This window comes from Lissotriton helveticus, chromosome 9 (assembly GCF_964261635.1).
Source record: "Lissotriton helveticus chromosome 9, aLisHel1.1, whole genome shotgun sequence".
Lineage (NCBI taxonomy): Eukaryota > Metazoa > Chordata > Amphibia > Caudata > Salamandridae > Lissotriton > Lissotriton helveticus.
The window spans coordinates 370,898,147-370,918,064 of NC_136070.1; the positions used below are offsets into that span (position 1 = coordinate 370,898,147).

The following is a 19,918-nucleotide window of genomic DNA, read 5'->3' on the forward strand; positions in this document are numbered from 1 at the left end:
ATTTCTTTTAATACACCTTGCTTGATTAATTTTTCAATTATTGGTGTAATACCTTCAATTGTTTCTGTTTTCATTTTATACTGTGGAATGTTTGGAAATTCTATTCCCTGTTTCAATGTAATTTTTACTGGATCTACGTTTTTCATCAGACCCATCTCATTTCCAGTAAAATCCCATATATCAGATTTCACTGTTTCCTTGAGCTCTTCAGGTAAATCCTTTTCTTCAAATGCAGGAAACAATTTTGTTTCTTCTGCTTCCATCATCATCATTGTCATTCTGTATAAACCATCTTCCTCCATTGTTTGTAACTCATCTCCATCAGGAGAACAATATATTCTGCAATTCATTTTACATAAGATGTCTCTGCCCAATAGATTCACTGGACTACTATTACAAACCACAAATCTGTGTTTGTCTCTGTAATTTCCAATTTCAACTGGTACTGGATCAGTTAAGTCAGTTTTAATTTGCTGATTACTTACTCCGACAACTTGGATGGTATCCCCAGAGAGAGGTAGGTTTTCAATTTCCACTGATCTAACAGTAGAACGGGTAGCACCAGTGTCCACTAGAAAAGTGATGTCTACATCATTAACTTTCCCGTTTACAAAAGGACCAGACTGGTCAACCTCAAGAGTGGCTCCAACAACACACTCTTCCTCCTCTCTCGGGCACCTTCAGCAATAATCATCAGAATCGCTGTCTTGACTTTCTGTTAATAAAAAATGTTGTGAAGCATTTTGCATTTGAACTCTTTGCTGCTTTTGCTGTTTTTGTGGTTTTATTACCTGTTCACTTCCCTGAAATCCCACGTTTGGATTATATTTTTGAACTCCCCCACAATTCGGAAAAGGTGGTTGTGGCAATTGGTCTTGACGATTATTCACCTGTTGCTGTTGCTGTTGCTGCAACTGTCGCTGAATATTTAATTCGTTTAACCCCTGTTGCATCTGTAGCTGTCGCTGCAGGTCAACACCATTCTGCATCTGTGGATTCAATAAGGGATTCTTTAAGTTTTTAGGAGGATGAGGACACTCGTCTCTCCAATGTCCAATTTCCCCACAATTAAAACAAGGTAATCTTTGTTTCAACTCCTCAATCTTTGGGCTAAATTTCTTTGGGAAATTATTACTTTTAAACTTTCCTTGTATCTGGTTTGTATTTCCAGTTTGAACAAAATTAGTGTTCTTATTACCCATGCTGGCAATTTGTTGCTCAGCCACTTTTACCTGAGCCCACATGGCTTTCTCCTTGAGCTTTTTCTGTTTTACTTCTATTTCATCACTGCAATATTTAGCCTTTCTTAGAATATCATCTACAGATAGTGATTGCCATCCTACAATGCTATTTCTGATCATTTCTCCAATTTCAGGTTTTAGTCCATAAACAAATCTATAGACAAAATGGCTCATATCCTTTTCGTCTAGTTTTTCATAACCACTGTATTGTTTAAAGATTAACAGTAGTCTTTCATAAAAAGAATGAACTGATTCTTTTGTTTCCTGTTCTGTCCTTTCTATTTTAACCCAATCGACTTCTTTGGGTGGTATTTTGTTTTTCATCCAAACAATCACTTTTTCATAAAAATCCATTACAAGTGGATTTGGAGCACCTGTTTCTTTGATTCGCTCAGGTTCTGTTTTTGGCCAACTAATCGATATTTTGCATTCTGTCCAAAGATCTGATGGAACGACAATGTCAAAAAATCCATCTAAATCAATCCACAGAACTTTTGACACTTTGATAAATCTATCTACTTGTCTGTACCACTCAACTGGTTTTTCCCTCAATTTAGGAAAGTCATTTGTAAACAACAGAATGTCCTGTCTCGACCAAGGGACATGAACATATCCTCCACCTGCAATTTCTCTCATTGGAAATTGTTTTGACAATTTTTCCAATCTTTCATCTTCCTTCTTTTTCGTCCATTTTACTCTCCATTTATTCAGTTCTCCTAGCTTTTTGATATAAACAATCAAATCTTTTATATGTACTATTCTTCCCATTGAGTTCAAACTCTCAATGTCACTTTCTGAAAAGTCTAATCTGTAATGTTTCGCAAAATTCTTTTGTTTGCTCACATCGATTTCAAGTTCCGCTGCTAGATCTTCTAGTTGATCATATTTATTTTTTGTTTTCCACTGAATGCTTTTGCAAATGAACAGTAGTTCATCATCTCGATAGTAATTTAAACTATCTGGACCGATTGTTCCGATTATTAATTCTTCGATATTCGCTTTTAATTTAGCCAGATCAAGTTTTGGTGTGGTTACCCTGACTTCAGGACTCCCTATATCTGATATAGCACCCATTGGTGTTTTTGGAGATAAATCCTCATTAAAGGTTAAATCAGGCATTTTCGACCTAGAAGAGTTTATTTCAGATAAGTCTGAATAAAATTTTTCAGTAACCTTTTGAATTTCTGCATTTAAAGGAATAGTTAATCCTGTCTTGTTTGTTTCTTTTTGGTCAAATACAGGTTGAACAGGACCAATTGTTACGGGAACTGTCACAGCTTCCATGCCTTTTGTCATTCTTTTTATTAATTCTTCTTTAGATCTTAAATATTCATTATAATCGACATCTTCAACATGTCTTGCCTCTCTTGTATAATCTTTTGGAGCTTCTCTTGCCCTTGGAGCCATTGTAAAATGTCTACCTTCATTTCGAGCATTATCAAATTCTGGTCTTCTAGGAGTTTCGAGGATTTCACAATTGTTTGGATAAAGTTTAGGAGCTTCATTAATTGGAGGTGCACTCGGTGAAGTTTCAGTAGAAACCACCGGAGTAGACCATGATCTAGGAGGTCTCAAAGGCTGATTCTTTCTAGCTGTTGTATATATTTCTTCCATAACTGCATCCTCAGATTCACTTTCCATAGATTTCCCTGTAGGAGTACCCATTACCATTTCCTGAATTAAATACAATCCTTCACTCATGTTTCCCTGTCTCCACATTCGCAATCTATCTTCATGAGTTTCTCTTCTCCAAGGTGGATTTTTAGAAGGTCTTTTAATTCCACTAGCTTCTCTTTGTAACTGATACATCTCATCTTCCCACTCAACTAAAGCTTCAAATTGAGTTGGTCTCGGTTTCGGAACAAGAGCATTCATTTTCTCTCGTAAATTTCTCAAGACTTTTACATTAAATGAACCATCACCAGGCCAAGTTAAAACACCGTTGTTCTTAGTATAGCGTTTCCAACTATCGAACCATAAGACAGTATGATATCCATATTCACCTTCCATATACGCTGCAGGTGTTTTATACTTATAAAGTAATTTACCACCTCGCGTTTCGATTTTCTTGTCAGGCGAAAATAAATTCTTAAACTTCTGAAATAATGTTGGCTTTTTCTCAACATGTTTAAAATGATAACTCATTTTTAAGAGTTAAATCTAATTCACAAAATCGTTCGTAAAATATTTCCGGGATGTTCCGCAAAACAACCAAATCCGTGCGCGAAACACACCAACAAGCCAATGACAGTTGAGCTACGTCACTTTTCTGCTCAACCAATAAAATGGAGTTTTTCTGAAGGACCAATCAGCTTACAGGTCGTCAGAGATTCTAGAGCCAATTAGAATATAGCTTGTGACGTAGGTCACCCAATCCCAGCGCGGCTCTGTGACGTACACAGCAGCTGCGGTTTCTCGTTTCTCACTCCTGGCGCTTACCCCTCCTTCACAAAATCTTTTCACAGCGCCATTTTAAGAACACTTTTCAGTGTAAATTAATTCTTAACAATGACTATAAGGACATCATCTGTTCGTTTCACTATTTAGGATAGTTTACATACATTCAAGTATCCACACTTCGGAATAGACGGCGCTATTCACACTAAGGATAATATCCAATTGTCAGTAGAGTAACCCTTACCCCACCCTTCTAACACGTATAATTATGAACTCGCTTTGCTCTGAACGCACCGCGAAGTGACAGTTCTAAGAGTTCCACTTGAACATAAAATACAAATCAAACTCGCACTTTCACGCTGAAAATTCCCTAATTTCGAACACACATGAAATCCGTACAGGACTCTCACCTGTTTATAGAGATCATGCACCGTTAGCAAAATAACGACGTTATCCGTACAGGGCTTTCACCTGTTTATAGATATGAAACATGTACCTGTACAGGACTCTAACCTGTTTATAGATAATCATGCACCGACGCTACTTTACCCTTCACTCAAGCTCGGATATAACTAATACTCTTATCACAGTGAGTTTTATGGAAGGCGCTTTGTCCCTATTCTCATGCTGCTTTAATTTCTTAGAAAACCCTCACTATTCAAGATTCACACCTAGCCCTAAAACTGTGCTGCTCGGCGACAACACTATGGTACACGGCGATACCTCTTGTGATACTCGGCGATATCACTACAAACAGAACAGATGGCTTGCGTGACTAATTTCTCGCCACACAATCTATACCGGTATAGCTTACAGATAGCACGAAAAACGAACTCAACATGTGTTAAAACATCGATCCTATTTCCATACCATAACACTTTAGTAACCCTTAGCAACCAACATATTACCTTGGTTACTCTTAGCAACCATCAATTTCTGCTACCAGAGAATTGATCCAGCGGCCTATAGAAAATATATCATAAACAACACTACCCAACTTCATAACCTATAAATAAAATTCTATACTAAATTATGGACCCATTTATAAACCTGACATATTTCGGGCCTACTGAATCAGGTGGTCAGATTAAATCTATATACACATTATCTACAAATTATATACAATTTTATACATTTGCGGAAAGAATATTGTCATTAGAATAAATCCTAACCATTTAAACGACCACCATTGGCGACGTGATCTAGCTAATAGTAACCTGCACTTCTGAATAACCAAGACCAGCTTGTTTGTCAAAAGTAAGATTTTATTTACTAAATTATGGTATTTTAATTGATAGTTTTATAAAAGTAATTTATTAGCATTGAAGCAAGTATGATTGCAAAGAAACGTGAAAAATACAATTTAAGTAATTGAATCGAAGTTAAAGTAAATATTTAAAGTTTAGCATTTCTAAAACCTAAGTCCCTAACTGAGCTAAATAGATAGAAATTAAAGTAAAGTTCTTTGAGGATTCTTACGTGCTCCACGCAATGTCCGACAGCACTTCACCCTCATCGGAAAGTCAGAAAGCAGCAGCCAGCCCATCCCTAAGGGCATGACTTTTTATACCTTTCTACACTAACTAAACTACGCAAAGGAAAGTTTTCAGAAATCTTCGACGTCCCATTGGCTGAGAGTGACAAGTGACATGTCACCCACATTTCAAATCTTCCATTAAGTCACTTTTCTTAAGGACCATTGTCTTTTCCGAATGCAACCAGGAGCTTCCTAGGTTTGCAACAAATGTATAATAATGTTCTCATTGCTTCCAATTGACTTCCGCGGATGCCAAGTTAAGGGCTGACAAAATGTTCTTTTTCGACCTTGGCCATGTCCGACAGAATGATGATAGCACGTCAGTTTTTGCTTTGTGGATGCAGCTTTTGACGAACACTTTATTTCAGAATGGGCGTCTCGTGACTTTTGCAGAAGTAAAATTCAGCTTTTTTGTAACTCGAGCAAACTAGGCCCAAAAGCAGGCAACTTATGCTTTCTAGTATAAAACAAACACAAGAAAAGTATTAATGTAAGAAATAATGTAGATTCTGTATCCACCCCAGGATTTACTAATTAATTAACCCACCCGATTAATCTAATGTTACCTAGCAAATGCAAACAAATAAAGCAGCGTTTATATCTACCAGTCTTCATTAATCCATGAGACTTATGTGCACCTAGAATAGTAGAAATGACATCACACAGACAAGGAAAAGCAAAACAAGCACATGCTTCTTTTAAGTTTGCAGCAGTTAGTAGTGACAAAAATGAAAACAATAAATTATTTTATTATTTTGCACGAACAAAAAGATGCAACAATTATGCACGTTTATGAGCACACATGTTAGTCCCCCCATGTGTAAAGTTTAATCTAAGTTGTATTAGCACGACATATCACAAATCATTAATATTATTATTCATGTTATGGAAATGTGACTTCACGAGTTTAAACAAAATTTTGTTTTCTATCTCGCTCCATCACAAGGTAATGTCCTTATGAGCCCAATCCAAAATAGCTGTCCCTGGGGCCTCCAGGCCCTGCAATTACCAGTCTATCGCAACTTTGCCCCCATGTAACAGGCCCAGTCTTAGAAGCCCCTCCCTGCCCCGCTACTCCTCATCTCAGGCCCCTTACGTGTGATGTCGACTCTTCATCTCTGATGTGGCAATCAGCATCGCTTGTCCAAAAAAGGATTGACCTTCCTGGGGCCTTTACATACTCTGGTTGCCAAAATCAGGTGGGTGTTCCCCAGGGATTAGGTCTCTGTCAGAGGAGATTCATCTCAATGGTAGAAGTCACTGCTCTATGTATCCTCCACCCCATTATGACACAGCCTTGTCTGACCGCAGATGATCTGAAGGCAGCGGTCTTGAGTACGGGAACCCTCCATGGCCAACCCACAATGACTGCAGAATGCAGTAAGGTCCACTGGTGGTAGGGGGTAGGAAAGGAGACCCCTATTAGCCCATGGTTATTGGGGGCCTTAGCGTCCATAGGCCACAGGCCTGAATCCAGGCCTCTCTCCACCATCAGGCAATTCGCTCACTGCTCCGGGCCTCAATAGTTGCAGCTAAGCATGGGAAACACCTCCGGGCCTTACATGGATAGGGGTGCCTTCTGGCACCTTTTAACCTCCCGTCCATCTGATCCACAGACCTGAGATGCTTTGCTAGGCTTCGGACCTGATGTTGTCAAGGAGCCCTAGGACAATGCTGCCATGTTCTCCGTACGCCAGCCCGCACCCCCAAAATAAAGCTCTATTAAAGTTCCAAACAGACTTAAAGCCAAACAACTTCATGTCAGGACACAATGTTATTTCAGCCCAGGCATCCAAGACTGATCTTTGGAACCTTAGACTTCCACATTCAAGGATGCTCAATCTAACCTTCAACTCCCCTGATCAATCTAAAGGATTTGGTATAGACATATTGGTTCATACCCAAAAGACGATACCATCTTTCATTCAACTATCAGGAGAAATCTAAAGAATGGACATACCCATACCCATTCTGATTACCACATAGCTGAAACATTCCAGCTCCCTTAGCCTGCCCCTCTTCCCTTCCACCTCCAGCTTTTATATGGTACCTATCCTTGAAAGTCGAACAGCTGATGCCTGCCTAGAAACTAAGCCCTAACAGGTGATTATGATATGAACTCCATGGGTGAAGCAGGTGAAAACATTTCCACTCGGAGTATGAATCTCATGAGTCCACTTCGGTGGGATTAGGCACTCAGTATACCCTGCTTCTGAAAACTAAAATATATAGCTGGAAGCATGCAGGTATAGGATACAGGTTTCACCGAGATTGCACATACGAAACATGGGCTCCAAATTAAGAACAAATCAACCTTTTATTTTAAGATTGGTTTTGCAGCAAGCAGCTGTCAGAATGCCACGCGGCATTGGATTGCATTCTGCGCCTTCAAACTGGGAAGCGGACACTATGTTACACCCTAAAGTTTACAATCTCTCATATGAAATAAATCATTCGTTTCTGTGATGATACTATTGCACTATACTGAGACAGTTATGAATAATTTTGATAGATTTCATTGGCAGCATTATTCCCTGACAGAATGAGGACAGCCCCAGAGTTATGGGAACTGCACTAAGTAGACACATGGATGACATTTATACAAAGCAAACGGGCCTAAGGCTTATTTAAGAGGTCCACAGCAGCAGAGGTCAGAAATCCAGAGCTCCACGTTGACAAATTAATAGTAGATAACATTGCTCTCAGGAAACCTACTTAAATATACAGACAATTCCTTTTTACATTCCTCCGTGAGCTGCATGGTTTTGAGCTGTGTTCAAGCTATTACTATAACTTTGGAGGCCTTGAATATTATAAATTGTCACACCTGTAGGAGTGTGATGGTTTGTAGTTGTGTTGCTCCAGCATTTAGCAGGGATGGCAGAAGCAGTAGGTGATGCAAGCTGCAGCTGCCTCCTGATGAGGGCCCTGGTACTTATTGTTTTACGAATTGAGCACTGGTGGCATCTGTGGATAAAAAGACGGGTGACGTCCTAAGAACAGAGGTCTAACTTGTCAGCTACTGCAGGTCTCTGTTATTGTCAATGGTTTGCAACTGTATTTGTGTTCGCAAACCATTGATACATGCAATACTGATTCCCAGTTAGAGAACAGTGCCCCTCTTGCTCCCCTTCCACATTGCAATACATTATGAGTCGATAAATTCATTTTGCGAATTGGATATGCTTTCCTGACTCAATAAATGGGTTTCATACAAACCAAAAAGCCATTTTGCAGCTACAAGTCCTCTGCTTTTGCAGATCGGAGGGTGTTCAATTCCAAAATGGCTTCTTACATTGGATACTTAAATCTCAATATACACAGAACCCCAATATCATAACCCCAGCACCCTGGAAAATGTAATCATGATCTCCTGTCCCCAATTCTTAATCATACAAGATATCAGTCAATTAACTACTCTAAAATCCAACTATACGAAGACACACTTCTTCGTAAGCACAGTCATACATACACAAGGTTTAACACTTCATCAAGCAATGTCACCCCTTAGCAAAACACACCATGTATGCTGAGCAAACTTCCACCTAGCCTAACATGTTCAAAGAAAACCCTCCAAAGGAATGAAAGTAAGCTACTCGTGTTGCCTAGTTTGACAGCTGAATGCACAATAACTGCCTCAAACTTAACATAGACAAAAGGGAAGTTCTCATCTTCTGAAACAACACTTCCCCCTGGAATGACATCTAATGGCAAGCTGAACTGGGCCCTGCCCCCACATCCTCGGAATACGTCAGGAACATTGGCATCATACTTGACAGCAGACACCATGAAAAGACAGATAAACTCAATATCCTCAGCCTGCTTCCTCACTGTATGAATGCTCTGGAAAATATTCAGGTGGATACCCACCAGAAGTACCATCACCCAGGCCCTCATCACCAGCTGTCTAGACAATGGCGGTACAAAAGGGGGTGGTGATGGACAGAGCATCTGAACCAATCAAACACTCACACACAGTCAAAAGATCTGGGTTTGATCCATCACCGTTCTTTATCCCACTCTGCCGGTCCTCGGAACTTGGCAGTTCGGGCTGGACTGTTCCCATGAGGCACAGGGTCAGACTGATTTGCATATAGCCATGTCTGAACTGGGGTGGCAGAGTGGGCTAAAGAACGGTGATGGATCAAACCCAGATCTTTTGACTGGGTGCGAGTGTTTGATTGGTTTGGATGCTCCGTCCATCACCACCCCCTTTTGTACCGCTTTGGCCGCCATAAGTGTGGCAGGGTATGCTCAGACGTGAGTCCCTTGCTCACTTTGCCACTGGATTCAAGCAAGCCGGGCTGAAGACGGCTGTAATGCCAGAAACCGGTCCTCGGAAGCTTGTTTCCGGTCCAGGGAAGGCATGGCTTGGCAGTTCGGGCTGGACTGTTCCCATGAGGCACAGGGTCAGACTGATTTGCATATAGCCATGTCTGAACTGGGGTGGCAGAGTGGGCTAAAGAACGGTGATGGATCAAACCCAGATCTTTTGACTGGGTGTGAGTGTTTGATTGGTTCGGATGCTCCGTCCATCACCACCGCCTTTTGTACCGCTTTGGCCGCCATAAGTGTGGCAGGGTATGCTCAGACGTGAGTCCCTTGCTCACTTTGCCACTGGATTGAAGCAAGCCGGGCTGAAGACGGCTGTAATGCCAGAAACCGGTCCTCGGAAGCTTGTTTCCGGTCCAGGGAAGGCATGGCTTGGCAGTTCGGGCTGGACTGTTCCCATGAGGCACAGGGTCAGACTGATTTGCATATAGCCATGTCTGAACTGGGGTGGCAGAGTGGGCTAAAGAACGGTGATGGATCAAACTCAGATCTTTTGACTGAGTGTGAGTGTTTGATTGGTTCGGATGCTCCGTCCATCACCACCCCCTTTTGTACCGTCTAGACAATGGGAACACCCTCTACACAAGGATCACCACCCAGCTTACAAACAGACTACAGACCACCCGGAATGCAGAAGCCAGGCTCATCCTTGACCTCCCGATGCAAGCCCTCTCTTCAGGGCTCTCCACTGGCTCCTCATCCACAAGCGATGCTAGTTCAAAATACTGACCCATGCTTACAAGGCCCTGCACAACATGCAACCAGCCTACCTCAACCGCAGACTGAACTTACACCAACCCACCAGATAGCTGTGACCCGCCTCCCTCTCCCTCACCCTCTGGTCTACCAAAGTAGGATCGGCAACGGCTTTTTTTTGGCTCATGAAGCTCAGCAGCAGAAATGAATCCCCCTGCAAGCAGCTTGGATACCCTCACGGGTGAGAAGCAGCACCTTATAAATCCAGTTTGATTGATTGAGTGTCAGCCCTGAAAAAGCCCAAATCCCTACTCCTGAAAAATATATTAGCATCCAGGCACAACGCTCAGTTGAATACCCCAACCAAAGAATGGTCTTAAGGGTAACTGAACATCAGGAGGGCAAAGACCTAGGGTGCTATGTGCTGCTAACTTACTTAAGCAATAAACTTTCACAAAGAGAACTCAAATGATTTTAACATGTTACAGCCAATATGCCACCAAACAAACAAATGACATTTCACACAACTTAACCTATAGATCCAATTGAATAGACATGCAAACCACAAATCATCACACTGGCGTAAATTGTGAAGAGCTACAAGAAGAATCCATAATTGGAGACCTCCATGGAAATAACCCACAATCTGCACATGGCAATCAGCCGGACATGGACAAGGCAATGACCAGCAACACTACTACACAGCCATCTTAATTAAGATGACAACGAGAAGAAAATAATGAAATAATTAACAAGGGTGACAGATAAAGAAGTCTGAGGCTCCGATGGCACTATGAGACTGTGAGTAAGAAAAAACACACCGGGGTTTCAGTGAAAGGTGGCAAAACTAGAAACCCCGAAGAGGAAGGTGCCTCCAAACGCATCAAAAGCAAAACAGCTACATGAAGTCTATTTTAGGTTATCTTGTTCTAGGAAGAACTACACTTTGGCTTAGGCCGTATGAATTAAAATGGTGCTGATACAGTTCAATGGCTACGAGTTTGGGGTTTTAGTTCACTCTTTCACACACGGACGCACACCACTCACGTTATCATCTTGCTCTGTAATTCACTATTACCCAGATGCATCAAGCACCCATTTTGCTATTCCTTATTAGCGAAAAATAAGGATTTGCTAATAAAGAATAGCAAAAGGCTATGCATGAAGAAATCACTAAAAAATAGTGATTTCTTAAAATTCATTAATTGCGACTCGCAAATTGCGAGTCGCAATTAAGGAATACCTCCCCATTCATTCCTATGGGCCTAGAGGCCTAGAGGCCCATAGGAATGAATAGGAAGACAATCTCAATTTGCGATTCTCAATTAGTGAATCGCAAATTGAGATTGCAATTTCAAGGGTGTCAAAAGGACACCCTGTTGCACCCCTAAAATCTGCATATGGGTACATCTTGCACACACACATGCCCTAAGGGCATGTTTGTGTGTAAAATGGAACTTTGAAAAATGCACTTTAGTGCATTTTTCAAAGTTTTTGCAAATTACCATGAAGTTCAACTTCATGGTAATTTGCTCCCACTATTAGCGAAATCGCTATTTTTTTTAACTTTGATGCATTGCATTTAAGGAATCTCAATTTGAGATTCCTTAAATGCAATAGCAATTTAAGTAATCGCAATTTTGCGATTTCTTAAATTGCGATTTTTGCATTTGGGATGATGCATCCCAAATGCAAAAATACCGGTCGCAAAGTGGCAGATTCTGAGAATCTGCCCCTTTCCGAGCTGATTTTAGCTTGATGCATCTATGCCTTAGTCACAGAAAAATCCCTTGTTCGTTATTATAAAAACTGTACTTTACATATTAACCATTATCCATTATCACGTTGTAACCGCATGTGTAGATCAAACGTGTTTTACAGAATAGGTAACGCATATAATATGTCTTACCATGGCACAGAAAGTGCTGGTTTAGGAAATAAATGCATGATATTTCACGTGGAGCATTCAGGGATTCAAACCTGTTCAGCTTTTCTAACATCCCACTGGAGGTCAAATTCTAATCGTGCATAAAATGAAAACATTCGATTTTTTACCAGGGCAGCTATACTTTGGCTCATAACTGAAATTGTGTTCTGCCTTGATGCCACCTTCCCCAACATGTGATTGTGCACTATAATATTCTCAGGTTGCAATATACTCTTTGCTTTTGCACATCGACTGATTTGCTGCCACAGAGTATATTTGTACTGCTAGAAGTACCATTCTATTACATGGAAAAATGTGATAATCAAAGTTTGCAATATTTCTGACTCATGCCGGTTAATCAGCCAAAATTGCCTCTGAGAATGCTGCCAAATGGATCTGAATGAAGGGGTTGAGGCGAGGGACAGCAAACCTTCAGTCCTTATTTGACATTCGCGAAATGCTTAAAGAGACACCGAGCGCTTTGCCTCCAAAGTCCGCATGCACTGGTAGTTTTTTCCGGGCATTTCTTTCCACCCGTAAAATTCGGGAGGTTTCACTTACAGAGATTTTGCTGGGGAAAATTGAGAGGAATGTGTTAAATGCCATAAAAAGTAAAATTCGTGATGAAGGATGGAATATGCAGAAACGCATGAATAAGGCTGAACACTAGTCATACTGTAATATCTGGAAACATATTCGTGAGACACTTGTATTGCAATGTCATATCATTCTTTTTTGTGTTTTAAAGCTATTTTGTGTAATGTTGGTGGTTGATATCGATTGTTAATTAGCTGGATGATCTGTAGGGTGACTCATAGTGCACCAGGGTCTTTAAGCTCCCCATTATCATGGCTAATGCTTGCCCATATAATTAGGTTATGTGATCAGCATTTTAATGATGTAACTTCATGGTGATTAGCATTACATTGTGTACATATTCAAATCAGGAAGAAAAAACTTGAGTTGGCCCCTTATAGGGCTTGAAAGGAACTGGACCCTACAAAATTGTCTTGCAAAACATTAACTATTCTAATTTAAAAACACATTTAATTTATGGCAATGCATCTAAATTGTTGGTTTGTATTCTAGCCTGACACAAATATATGGCTAAAAGGGAGTATGGATATTATTGTACAATCAAAGCAGGACACCTATACCAAACTCCCTATATCCGTAATACATAAAGGATTGAATCATTGACATCTTACACATACCAAATGTTCATTTTCAACACCCAACGGAAAGTGGGCTATGGATCAGCATCAGCATCAGGAGCATTGAATCTTAGGCATCTTTACGATCCCTACTGACCTTAACTCGATAGGAATAAAGATGAATAGCAATTCGCATTGCTGATTTTAGTAGCCAGGAATTGCTTTTTCATAAGCCCTAAATCAATCAATCAATCAATCAATCAATCAATCTATCTATCTATCTATCTATCTATCTATCTATCTATCTATCTATCTATCTATCTATCTATCTATCTATCTATCTATCTATCTATCTATCTATCTATCTATCTATCTTTCTATCTATCTCTCCCTAATTTAGAGATACAGCATTTCCAATCACTGGTCCCGATGGGTATAAAGCAATAGATCACAAGAGACGTGTGAAAAACACCTTCGGACTTATGTGAAATTCCTGATGTACCCATAACATTATTCCCTGCTCAAAACACTAACCTTGCTAAATACGTCCTGCATCATACGAGGGCTAGTCTTCAATACCATGGAAGCTATCAGAAACATTAAGGTTTTGCCCGATGGGGATATAAACATGAAGTTAAGTTGCTGGGCACTGTGAACTTCCTGAATGACCTTAATTTTCATCTGTTTGAAAGAACATAGGGCCATATTATCAAGGAAGCTGCAGTAGTTTATTGCCGTTTTATCGGCAGGAAACTGCCGATAAAGCGGCGATAACAGTCTTGATAATATGCGATTCGAATTTCAATCGAAGCCCAGGTTAGATGTGTGAACATTTAACCTGGGCTTCGATTGAAATTCGAATCGCATATTATCAAGCCCGTTATCGCCGCTTTATCGGCAGTTTCCTGCCGGTAAAGCGGCGATAAACTACCGCAGCTTCCTTGATAATATGGCCCATAGATTCCAAAACTTCATTTGATATTTCCTTCGTATTGTGACACAATAATAACATTTAAAATTGTGGTGAGCTAAAATATTTATCACAAATGGAACATTTAGAAGTCCAAACACATAAACATTCTTCTAACCCCAGGTTAGAGAGAAAATGCATGTCTAACAGACTGGAAAAGTATATAGGAATCTAAATCGGGGTGTCCTCTTAGATAGAGAAACCTTGGGTAAAAAAACATCTTAATCTTACCTACATTACAATGACGGCTCAAGAGAGGGAGATTATCCCATTGACAAACATACTGTTTTGGAAGGAATTATAATTTAATTGTCAAATATAATTGATGTTGAGGGTGCTGTAGGCTTTCCCAGCATTGCCTTCTTAGTGCTGCACTATTTTTCACAGATGTTTTTCTTTTCCGTTATTTGTTTCAAAACAACGGGTTTTCGTGTGTTTACATGTTTAAAGGGGCATGCAGATTGTGGCAGTAGGTAATTTGAAGTCTGGTTTTTAAACATATGTTATTAGTTTTTTAAATATCCAACAATATAGAGACAAAGAACATTCTCCCATTCTTATGGCTACAGAAAGGGGGGACGATCAAAAGCGCTGTAGGGCATGTGCTGTCCAGGACCAGTAGAATGTTCCCTATGTGACCCTCAATATGGATGTTGTCCCCATCAAAGGGTTCTGATGGTGGCTTTATGGGGCAAATTAAAGAGACGCTTTACTAGGCAGGACCACTTGTGAGCGGGCATTGTAGACTCAGGAAGTGTATCTGTTCATGCAGCAGGATGTAGCGGTTAGGAGAGCAGGCTGAGGGAAAGATTTCGGGGAGTGGGCTGGAGGATTGGAATGGGTACTCTAGTGGTGCGGCCCAGGGGCCAGTCGAGGGTGGGGCTGAAGCTTCTATATCAGAATTAGGTTCATCAGGGGGAGCCAGGAGTAGGAATAGGTCCGCTTCCCCAGCATGGGCAATGGGGTGTTGTATCAGGTCTTTGGCCTCTTCGCAGTGCAAGGCTTTGGCTTTGGCAGTCGTCCGTTTAGTCAGGGTCTGAGTCTAGGGCTCTGTAGTTGGGGACTGGAGGAGCTTCCACTTCATGGTGATAGAGCATTTGGTTAGGAGGAGGGCTAGGTCGAAGAAGCGTGTCACTGCTTTGCATTTGTGGGGTGTTAGAACCGGGGTCTCTAGTTGGCAGGGGTATGCACCCTAGTCCAAGTAGGGACCACCGCTTCCGACCTGGTAGCTTGGCGCAGAGCAGCAAAGGCGTAACTTCAGAGGCAATGTGTAAAGTATTTGTGCAACACACAACAGCGATGACACAGTAAAAACACTCACAAAAGGAACACCACACCAGTTTTGTATAAGAATAAGAATTTCTTTATCTAAAAATTATGCGAGAACCAAAAGCAGGTAAATCCAGCTCCAGGCAAGATCAATAATAAAAAGGATTCCAGTTTCCAAGCAAGATCAATAATCAATAAGAATGAATCCAGTTCCCAGGCTTGATCAATAACAAAAAAAAGGATTCCAGTTTCCAAGCAAGATTAATAATCAATAAGAATGAATCCAGTTCCCAGGCCTGATCAAATCACCAAAAGCTCATGTGTGCCAAGGGCTCTTGCTGGTAATGTCTTTCTCACAGTGTCCTTGGATGGTAAAAGTACACTTGAGGTAGGTTCTTATGGTCAAAATTCACTGGGGGAAGGTTCTTAGGCCAAAGTTCCCTTGTAGCGTAATAAGTGTGCCTCTCATAGAAATGATGCTCCCAGCGTAGGAAGTGCGGCTGCCCAGGCGCTGCTGGTAATGCTAAATAATGCCCCAGTGTCAATTACCAAGTAATTATGCCCCCGTAGGCCAGTCAGTGAAGGACGGTTCCCAGCCAAGCACAAAGCTCACCTGGCCAACCCGCACCCCGCCCCTTCGCAGCAGCCTGGTTGCACTGAGGCGTTACCTGGGGTGGTGGTTGCGGACGCAGGTGCGAGGCTCCTCTCCCCCTGGGGCCTTGGGCTCAGCAGGCACTGCACGGGTGGGGGTCACAGCCACACAGCGCTCCTTTAGCACAGCGCTTAACAGTGCCTCCAAGTCCGGGGCAACGACGGAGCCTCCTGCCACACAGCGCTTCGCTTCTCAGCGCTACACAGCGCGCTCCGGTCCCAGTGGCGGTGACCTCAGGGCCAGTTTCAGTGGGCTTGCGCCAGAAGCAGAGGCAATCACAGAGCCCTGGGAGGATCACGGGGCAAGCAGTGCTGAGGGCAGGCACAGCGTTGCAGGGCAAATCTTAAGAGTGTTGTTGCTGTTCCAAAGGGCAGTCTTTGAAACGCTGTGGTCCAAGGACAGGTAGTTTCCTTTAGCTTAAAAAGGGTGCAGTCCCAAAAAGGCAATCTTTAAAAGGTTAAAGACTCTTTAAAATGCTGTTCAAAGAAAAGTAGTTCCTTTGGGATGTTGTGGAGACACTCTGGTGGTGATGTTGCAGTCTCCCATGCAGGGCAGGATCAGCAGACAGTAGGGCAGCTCAGCAGGTTGTGGGGCAGCAGTTCCTTGGAGCAGTCAGCCTCCTTCCCAGTGGCAATCCTCTTGCGCAGCAGTCCTCACTCCAGCAGGGATTCTTCCAGGTCCAGCAGTGTAACAAGAATGTGAGGCCAGGACCCTCCCTTATATATCTTTTTAGTCTAGGGGCTAGAAAGTGGTGGAAATCTCTGGAAGGGTCTGGGGGCAGGGGCTTCTGGAAGAGTCCAGGGAGTTCTGGTATGTTCCCTGCCTTCCCTGACCTAGCTGTCACAGTGACGAGAGACAGGCCGTTAAGGCTACAGTGGGCAGCCCATCACAGCTCATCCCAGGGAAGAAGGTGTGAATCACCACTCCCACCTCCCAACCCAGGCAGGCTATCAGTATGCAGAGGGGAGGGGGGAGTCTGCAGCCTAATCTAAGTGTAGGCAGGAAAAGGTCCCCTTTATAAAAGTGGGATCCCTAGCGTAGTAATGCCCAAACCCTATATATCATTGGAAAGGGTTCCCCACCCCGAGTCCAACAAGACCAAACATGATAGACTTATTAGGTCCCTGTCAGAAGTTAGTCCATGAGGGAGGTTCCCAATGTTAGCCTATGGAGGATTAAGCCTTACTGCGTTAGCAGTGGCTTGTGGCAGATATGCCAGCCTCACAAGGTTTTAGGGGAGAGCACCTGCACCTCAGCACTGTTTAGCAGTGGTGAGGTGCCCAGAGTCCTAAGTCCAACAAAATATAGGATAAAACTGGGAGGCAAAAAGGGCAAAAATGTAGGGGAGACCACCCTAAGGCTGACAGGTCTAACATGGGGCCCTTTAAAGATGCCCAGAGCTTCCACCTCCGGTGAGTTCATCCCTGAAAAGTTTGCGATCTCTTCAAGGCATGTCAGAATATGGTCCCAGAAGGGACGGATCTTGGGCCAGTCCAATAGTATGTTTCTGAATCCCGCTGCATATGGTGCATATGCAGGTGCATATGTCCGAGCCACGCGGGAAGATGCAGGCAAAGCTTAGTGGGGAAAGCTACACTCTATGTGAGATGTATACTTGACTCATTTTAAAGACAGCATTTTCTGGAGATTCTACTAGGATATGCTAGTGCCTTGGCCCATTCCTTATCATGAACAGACCTGCTGAATTCTTCCTCCTGCAGCGACAATAGGGAAACCAGGCTATGATCAAGCAGAGCTCTGTTCAGTGGTGTAACGAAACTTGAGGGGGGCCCCCGGGACCCAGTCAGAAGATCTCAGGTCAGGGGCAAGCCACCCATGCACAACGCTGGAGGGGAGGCCCCCCGCACCATGAAGTATGCAGGGGCTAATGTTACACCACTGGCCCTGTTAACCCAGCTGATCAAGCGCCGGCATCCCCTATCATATGCAAAACATGTAGGAGACCTTGGTCAGCAAGTTCTGCATCATGAATCATTGAGGCATTCGGTCCTCAAGCAGATCATATAACACTCGTGCAGCCCATATTGGTCCCTCAGGGCAGAGAAGGTTGATGTAGTTCAAGATGGTTTATTGAAGTTAGTTACAGGATATGTAGATCAGCACCACCAGGAGCAGCCAGCATGCTGCTCACCTCACTCTCAACTGTGACTTCTCCTCACAGGCTCCCAATATTCCTAAGCACATTATCACTGCAACTTTCCACCGGCTGAGTAGATGGTTAAAATGGTATAGCATTGACATGAACAGGATACTAGGCTACTGCACCCACATCCGTGTTAACGGTTCCTTGACGCCCCACTCAAACCTGCAAGGGGCACCAGACAGGGATGCCCCCTCTCCCCACTTTTTGTCATCGCTATGGATCGGCTGGTGCAGCAACGTCAGGAGAACCATCTTTGGAGAGGGTTACAGTTTAGTACAGGTCCATTATTGCTATCGCTCTTCACAGACAACATACTACTTTTCCTTAGACCCCCATCAGAGAACCTGCATCCTACAGTCTGTGACATTCAGGGATTTGGACACTTTTCAGTCCTACTAATCAACTGGAGCAAATCCAAACTCTTTCCATTGACAGCTGCCACACATCAGTTTCAGTCTGACCTCCCATTACAGTGATGTAATGCCACTGTTAAATATCTCGGTATTCACATACACCGCGATCGGGAGCAGGTCCTCCAACTAAATTATGGCTCAGAAGTGACCACGCTAATTGGGACATGGATCTACCTGCCACTGTCCTTGGCCCAGTTGTGTAGACATCATTAAATTGGTTGTGCTCCCCAGGTTTCTTTATTTATTCCTCACATTGACATCCCTGTCACCAATGGCTTTTTCGATTCGCTGCAGAGTCTTTTGCTGCACCTGATCTGGGTGAGCAACAGGTCGTGGATTGGGTGGAGAGTGTTGACCCTCCTTTATACAAGTGGTGGCTTCGGAGTGTTGCATTTTCACCTATATTACCTGGTAGCCCACTGCCACTATGCGTACCACTGGTACCACACTGATGCTCGTCTGCCTTACATTCGCATTGCCCGCGATCTGGTTGGAGACACCACTGCCCTGCCTGCTACAGCCAGGGGAGAGGGCATCAAGAGAAGTATGATAATCTTGTAATCAATGCTTTGGTCTACTCACTCTTTACTAGTGTATTTATATGATGTAGTCCCTCTACCTTCAACACTCCCTTGAAAAGATATGCGAGTGTGCTTATCTACCAACTGGAAATTCTACAGACTGTTGCTTTCAGAAAGAAATAGGGCATTCATTAAACATAATGTATCCACTTTAGAATTGGGCTTGCACACTCACTTGTGCTTCTTGTGACAGTTCTGTCGACTATCAATAAATCTCTGAAACGGTGGCAGAATATCCTGGGCAGCCAATGCGGGCACAACATATTCAGAACTCATTGGAGCTCAGAAAACTTCAAATGACAATTTACTAGGCAGTCTACTTAGGTAAATTGTGTGTATTGGGGTGCAGTAAAAATCTCAAAAATCGATATTCCAATATTTGTGGTGGAAAACGTTAGGACACATATTGGAATTTTAACTATAGGCTTGTAATCAGGGCTTTAGTGGGGATATTTTTTGCTTTAATTAAGAATTTATTAATTTTAATAACTCCAGCAAAAACATTACTTCATAGAGAAATTGTATTGGGAATTACAATTAACAAACAAAAGAAAAATCATTGCAATAATAAATGAATGCAAAGTT

The 19,918-nt window shown here is 42.4% G+C and overlaps 1 protein-coding gene across 1 annotated transcript in view; it reads left to right on the forward strand.

Annotated features, from left to right (window-relative positions):
• The window catches only part of C9H14orf132 (chromosome 9 C14orf132 homolog), a 291,475-nt gene that overhangs the window by 248,885 nt on the left and 22,672 nt on the right, over nt 1-19,918 (forward strand). The window lies entirely within an intron of this gene.